The sequence below is a fragment of the Phyllostomus hastatus genome, unplaced genomic scaffold (assembly GCF_019186645.2).
Source record: "Phyllostomus hastatus isolate PE091 unplaced genomic scaffold, TTU_PhHast_1.1 phas_contig_551, whole genome shotgun sequence".
Lineage (NCBI taxonomy): Eukaryota > Metazoa > Chordata > Mammalia > Chiroptera > Phyllostomidae > Phyllostomus > Phyllostomus hastatus.
In genome coordinates this window covers 5331208-5338684 of record NW_025333909.1, presented here as the reverse complement: position 1 = coordinate 5338684, position 7477 = coordinate 5331208, and the positions used below count along the sequence as shown (strand labels likewise).

Here is a 7477-nt window from a genome sequence, read left to right as displayed (position 1 = left end):
AAGCAGACACCCTTGTTTTGTTTCTGATCTTAGTGGGAAAGCTTTTAGTTTTTGCCCATTGAGTATGATGTTGGCTGTAGGTCTCTCATATATGGTCTTTATTATGTTGAGGAATGCTCCCTCTACTCCCACTTTGATGAGTGTTTTTATCATAAATGGTGCTGTACCTTATCACATACTTTTTTTGCATCTATTTATATGATCATGTGATTTTTGTCTTTTGTTTTGTTTGTGTGATGTATTACATTTATTGATTTCTGAATATTGTACCATTCTTGCATCCCTGTGAGGAATCCCACTTAATCATGGTGTATGATCTTTTTATTGTATTGCTGGATCTGGTTTGCCAGTACTTTGTTGAGGATTTTAGCATCTAAGTTCATCAGCAATATTGGCCTGTAGTTTTCTTTGTTGTGTCTTTGCCTGGTTTTGGAATTAGGATAATACATGCCTCATAAAACGAGTTTGAGAGTCTTACTTCTTCTTGAATTTTTGGGATAGTTTAACACGGATAGAATGTTAGCTTTTCCCTAAATGTTTGGTAAAATTTGCCTCTGAAGCCCACTGGTCCAGGGCTTTTGTGTGGTGGTATTTTTTTTTTATTATTTCTTCAAGTTCACTAGTCCTTATCAATCTATTCAGGCGTTCTACATACCTGGGTATGAGGAGAGGTCAACAGGATGGTGTCAGGCTGAGGGAACCAAGGGTTGTGTGCAGTCTAGGTCTCACAGGTGTAGTCCCCCAGGATGCCTGGCTTGGCCACTGCCCAGGATATAGCCCAACACTAGTGACATGGTCTGGTGGAAAGAGCAGTGCAACTGTTCCACATGTTGGTTCAGGGTCCATAGTTGATTACACAGTGGCCCCAGGATAGCCACAGTGTTTCCAGGTGCCCCAGGGTCTGCAGGAGCATGGCATTCAGTGATGGGGGCATGAGGTGTGGGGTCGCTGGGTTCTTGGTGTTACCAGGTGGTGAGTTGGGCTCTTTCCAGGTGGGGTCGATGGGCAACAGGGAGTTGGGGGCATGGAGGGACACATGGTCTTCTCGTGGCCAGGCCTGGGGGTTAAGGTGTGGAGTGCCATGGGGTAGCTGGTGGCCCAGCTTGGGGGGGGGGGCTCTGAGGACTTGGGTTGGGATAAGTTGAATCTGAGCATCCAGGAGGGATCCATGTAAGGGTTGGAGGCAGCATACAGCGATAAGGCATCTGGCTCAGAGGGTGCTCTGGAGACCAGGCAGTGGCCATGCTGGGGCCATCCTCCTGGGGGAGCAGTGACATCTGCACCTGTGCCTGGTGTAATTGAGCAGTCCTACGAACTCATGGATCTGAGCCCATTGAAGGTTCCAGGTAGCTACTCATGTGCATCATGGAGCTTGTTCTTGAGAAACTAGTAGTGCTGGTGGCACTGTCTGAAGGGTATGCGCTACACCTCCTGGTGGGCCAGATTGGCTGACACATGCTGGTAGGTGGGCAGTGCTCACTGGCAGTCTAGCAGCAGTGGGCAGCACATGGCTGACTGCAGCAGGGTGCCCAGCAGCAACTCCCTGTTGTGGGCACTCCAGGGCCTGCACTGTGTTGAGCCTGGTGACAATGGCAACCCAGGGGGCTCAGGGGCCAACAAAGTGCCTGGAAAGGCAAATTATCAAGCGGATTCCCTTGGGATGCCCCTGGCAATCCAGGACTCAAGGTCTGAGCTGACCTGCTCCAAGGGGTGTGGGGAGCATGGTCAGGTTGTCTACATGGCATCTTGGGGTGGGAGTTGGGGAGGTATGCTAGTGTACACATGGCAGTCCACAAGGCTGCCCACCCACTCTCTTTCTTGCTTTTTGAAGTAGACCTGTATTGCTGTGAATTTTCCTCTTAGAACTGCTTTTGCTGTTTCCCATAGATTTGGGGTTGTTGTGTGTTCATTTTTATTTGTTCAAGGTACCTGATTTCTTCCTTTATCTCATTTTTGAGCCTCCATTGTTTAGTATATGTTATTTAGCCTCCGTGTGTTTGTGTGTGTTTCAGGTTTTTATGGAATTGATTTCTACACTCATACCATTATGATCAGTGAAGATGCTTGGTTTGATTTCAATCTTCTTGAATTTATTAAGACTTGTACTGTGTCCAAACATGTGGTCTATCCTAGAGAATGTTCCATGTTCACTTGAAAAGAAGGTATATCCTGCTGCTTTGTGGTGAAATGTTTTGTAAGTATCAATTAAATCCTTCTGATTTAGTGTGTCATTTAAGCTTCTGTTTCCTTGTTGATTTTCTGCCTGGAAGATCTAATCATTGATATCAATCAGGTGTTAAAATTCTCTACTGTGACTATATTACTGTCGATCTCTCTCTTCATGTCCACCAAGGTTTTCTTGATGTATTTAGGTACTTCTATGTTGGGTGCATATGTTTATAAGGTTTATATACTCCTGTTGGATTGATCTTTTTAATATTATGTAAATAAAATCCTTAACATCCTTCTTTGTCTCTTGTTATGGTCTTTGTTTCAAAGTCTATTTTGTCTGATATAGTATTGCTACTCAGGCTTTTTTTGTGTGTATGTTTTCATGGAATATCTTTTTCCATCCCTTTACTTTCAGTTTGTGTCTATCTTTTGTTTTGAGGTGGGTGTCTAGTAGACAGCATACATATGGGTGTTATTTTCTTATGAATGCAGCTACCCTGTGTCTTTTTATTAGTACATTTAATCTGCATTTAAAGTAATTATTGATAGGTACTTATTGCCATTTTATTTTTTATACCTATGTTCCTCTCTGTCTTTTTCTTTCTTTCTTAAGAACACCATTGAACATTTCTTGTAATACTGGTTTGCTGTTAATGAACTCTTGTAGCTTTTTTTTTTTTGGTCTGGGTAGCTCTTTATTTCTCCTCCAAATTTAAATGATAAATTTGGTAAACTTGCTTGGTCGAGTAGTCTTGGTTATAGGTCCCTGTTTTTCATCACTTTGAGTATTCATGACAATTCTTTTTGGCCTAAAGGAAGGGTGTCCCAACTTTGGGCATCTCTGGGCCACACTGGAAGAAGAAGAGTTGTCTTGGGCCACACATCAAATACACGAACACTAATGAAAGCTGACAAACAAAAAAAAGGTTTGTCCATAATTTTTGTAATATCCGCCACCACAGATAAGCAAAAAAGTCCTCACACAATAACCCTAATTGTACAGTGACCCTTTCGATAATCTTTTACTATGTCAGGCAGTTTCCAAGCTTGTGATCACTAATATAGAAAATGTACATATCTAAGTAATAAAACATCATCGTATGTATATTTATTTTATGTCATTGCAACATGTAATCACAAAAAACTCCTAATGTTTTAAGTAAATTTATGATTTTGTGTTGGTCTACATTCATAGCCATCCTGGCTGCAGGTTGGACACCCCTGGTCTAAAGTGTGTCTCTTGAGAAATCAGCTGATGGGCTTATGTGAATTCCGTTTTGGTAACTAACTGTATTTCTTATGCGTCTCTTAAGATTCTCTCTTATCCTTAACCTTTGCCATTTTAATTATGATGTGTCTTGGAGTGGGGCTCTTTGGGTTCATCTTGACCAGGACCCTCTGTGCTTCCTGGACTTGTGTGTATTTTTCCTTTACTAGGTTAGGGAAGTTTTTAGCCAGTATTTCTTCAAATAGGTTCTCAATCCCTTTTTCACTCTCTTCTCTATCTGGTATCCCTATTATGCAGATGTTGTTATGCTTCATATTGTCCTAGAGGACCTTAGACTTTCCTCATTTTTAAAAAATTCATTTTTTCTTTTTCCTACCCTGATTGGGTTTTTCTGTTATCTCATCCTACAAATCACTGGTTTGATCCTCTGCTTCATCTAACCTGTTGTTGATTCCATCTAGTGTATTCTTTATTTCAGATATTGAGGTCTTCATTTCTGACTGATTCTTTTTCATGGTTTTTATGTCCTTTTTCATGATTACTGTCTCTTTGTTCAAGTTCTCATGAGAGCATCCATTCTTCCCCTAAGTTTCTTGAGCTGCCTCATAACCATTGTTTTTTAACTCTGCATCTCATGTCTTGGTTGCTTCCATTTCATTTAATTCTTTTTTGTAGGCATTTCTCTTTTTATTTCATTTGGGGAATGTTCCTTTGTCTCCCCATTTTGCCTGCCTTTTTCTAGTTTTCTCTGTGTATTAAGGTAGACATGCTATCACTCCCTTATTTGTTATGGTGGTTTTATGTTGTGGGTGTTTTGTGGGGCTCAGTGGCACAATCTTCCAGATCACTTGAGCTATGTGTTCCAGCAATGTCTTTTTTGTCGGTTATGTGCACACTTCTGTTGTAGTTGAACCTTGAATGCTGTTTTTCTGTTTGTTGGTTGGGTTCACACTCATGCTGGCTGACTATAAGGATAGTTCTTGATCACAATATATGATCTGTTATGCAGGGGCTCCCCACCCCCCACCCCATGGTAGAGTTGTATCCAGCAAGGTGTGGTGCCTCTCAGGATCTCCCTTTGCTTGTGCTGCTTGTGTGGTTAGTTAGGTCAAGCTTTGGTGTGGTCTGAAGCCCACCACTGGTTTTGTTGGTTCTGAGTCCACTTGGGTAAGCTTCCAGTGCAGGTTGATGTCAGAAGCTGCCTGTGTCTGGCCTTAGCCTATCTCTCTGAAGCTAACATTCAATTTGCTTTTTGTCACTGTCTCTATTGCACTTTGGTGTGCATGGGAGGGGCCAACCTGTATACAAACTTTCTCCATCTCTTAGCTTGGAGCAGGTCAGTAAAAGGTCTAAGGTGCCCTGAGGTCTATCTCTTCCTGTAGGCTGTTCCACCACCCCTGAGGTTGCTTGATCTTTCTCAAGTACCTTCTATAGAAAGTCTGTAAAGTGGCCCAGGCTGGCTGCAATTCCCTGTCCCTTGAACAAGGCATAAGCTTGACAGGGCATGGTGACTGGGTTGGGAGAATGGGAAGTGGGAGATCTCCCACCTGGGGGCAATGTGGTCAGGTACTCAATAGGAGGAAAGTAGTTTTACTGTGGAGCCATACCATTTGCTCCCTGCCTGATATCTGAATCTAGCTTCCCCAAAAGGATCCCACGACATATTCATGTTGGGTACAGCCAGTGGCCCCTCTACAGAAGCAAGCTCAACAGAGCTGAGCCACCAGGACTTGGGAAGACAGATCAAAAGAGTCTCCTGTCAGAGGAGTGGCCTGGGCTCAGCTTTTGAGGGGTAAGAATGGCCCCCATGCAGCCATAGCCACAGAATCCAGTGTGCATCTAATTCCCAGCGAGGAGCCTCCCAGAAAGACATGCTATAAAGGTCTCAGTTTTGTGCAGCACTCTTATCCCCCTTGTGAAACTGAGCTCCGGAGGGCAGGGCCTCTAAGAGTTAGAGGATCAGGTCAAGTGAATCAACAGGTCACAGGGGTTGGGAGTGGCAATGCCAGCTGTGCTCATTAGGTGGGGAGGAACGGCCCTTTTCTAAAGCTACACAACTCAATTACTGTCTGAATCTCCACCAGGAGCTTTTCCAGAGAAAGAATGCACCAAAGGTCCCTGTTGGGTGCAGCCAGCCCACCCTTCTGCAGGTCTTGAGCTTAGCAGGGTGGTGTTGCAAGTAATTGGAGAACTGGGTAGTGCACTCCCCAGGCTGGTGCTGTAACAATTGGAGTGCTCAACCCTGGGAAGGTGGCTCCTGAGTCTCTAGCAGACCCTCTTCTTTCCCAGATGGACTGAATCCCCACTGACTTTCACCACCAGATGCTATATGGGCTCGTCTTCCCATCTTTGGTGCTATGGGTTGGGGATTTCCACATGGGGTTTAGACCCCACACTTATCAGGGGGGACTTTTGCAGCCAAGGTATCCTTTTGGATTCTTGGCCTCTGCATGTGGGTATGGGGGACAGTCCTTTTTTTAGTCTCTGTAGAGACTTACCAGTCTCTATATGGCTTCTTATGTAAGTCCTTGGTTATAATACTTCTGTTCAGGTATCCTTCAATTGATTATTTAGGTTGATTGAGGTGTAATTTTGCTGTAAATTTAATATGGTATTGGGAAAAGGTAAGTATAGCTTCCACATACTCTGCGTCCATCTTGGAATCTCTACAATACAGCATTGTTAACTTTAGTCACCATGCTGTGTGTTGGATCCCTGGAACTTATTCACATTTTAAATGAACATTTAACCCTTTGACTCACATGTCATCATTTTCCCCACCAATAGTCCCTGGAAACTTCCATTCTGTCTGTGTGTTTATGACTATGATGTTATTAGATTTCACAATTAAGTGAGATATATAGTAATTCTGTTTGTCTGACATTTCACTTAGTATAATTCCCTCAAGGCCCATTCATGTTGCCCAGATGACAAGATTTCCTTATTTTTATGGCTGAATAATATTCTTGTGTTTATATATGTGTGTGTGTGTGTGTGTGTGTGTGTGTGTGTGTATGTGTATTCTTTATCCATTCATCTGTCAATGGACACTTAGATTGTTTCCATGTTTTAGAGATTGTTAATTGTGTTGCAGTGAACATGGGTATGCACATTTATTTTGAAATAATTATAGATAAACAGGAAGTTATAAAGATAGTACAGAGAAGTCTCATTTACTCTTGACTTAATTTTCTACCCCCCCCAGCGGTGAAGTTTCATTTTTTATGTATCTTTCCATTACCATTTAGTTCCCTTATATCCCCTCCCCACAGCAATCACCACACTGTTGTCCATGTCTGTGAATCCTGTTTTCTTTTTGCTAAATTCCTCTACCTTCTACCTTCCACTTGCCCCTTAGCTGCCTTTCCAATGGTTATTTCTCAATTATAGTACAAATCAGAACCACAAAATTTGCATTAGTACAATATATGTGTATAATTCTAGTAATTTTATCACATGTGTACATTTGTGCAGCCATGACTGCAATCAAGATACAGAATAATTTGATTACAAATATTCCTCATGTGAAATATTTGCCACAGCCCCCTTTACCCTTCTCTCTGTCTCTAACTTCTGGAAAGTAGTCATCTTTTCTATATCTCAATAATTTAGTAATTTAAACAATTTTGTATAAATGGAATCATACAGTATATAAAGTTTTGGATTGGCTTTTTTCACTCATCATAATATGGTTGAGATCCACTCAAGTTGTTGCATCTATTAATAGTTTGTTCCTTTTTTTTGCTGAATAGTATTCCATGATATTGGAATACTATCCAATTGGAGTACAACAGTTTGTTTAACCATATATGCATTGTAAGGCAACTGAGTTGTTTCACTTTTTTGACTATTGCAAATAAAGCTGCTAAGAACAAGCATGTATACAAAATTATGTAAATACGAATTTTCATCTCTCTGGGTTAAATGCCTAAAAGTAGCCCTACTTAGCTTATAATGTAATTATCTTAAATATTTCCTCTATATACATTGACAACCACATCAGATAGTGCTGTAATTATGTTTCAACCATCAAATATAATTTGAAAAACTCCTGAGGAGTTTTTGCCCTCTTGGTTG

The 7477-nt window shown here is 41.7% G+C and overlaps 1 pseudogene; it reads right to left on the bottom strand.

Annotated features, from left to right (window-relative positions):
- Positions 1-725: 725 nt before the first annotated feature.
- Positions 726-7477, bottom strand: part of LOC123824263 — a 40428-nt pseudogene continuing 33676 nt past the window's right edge.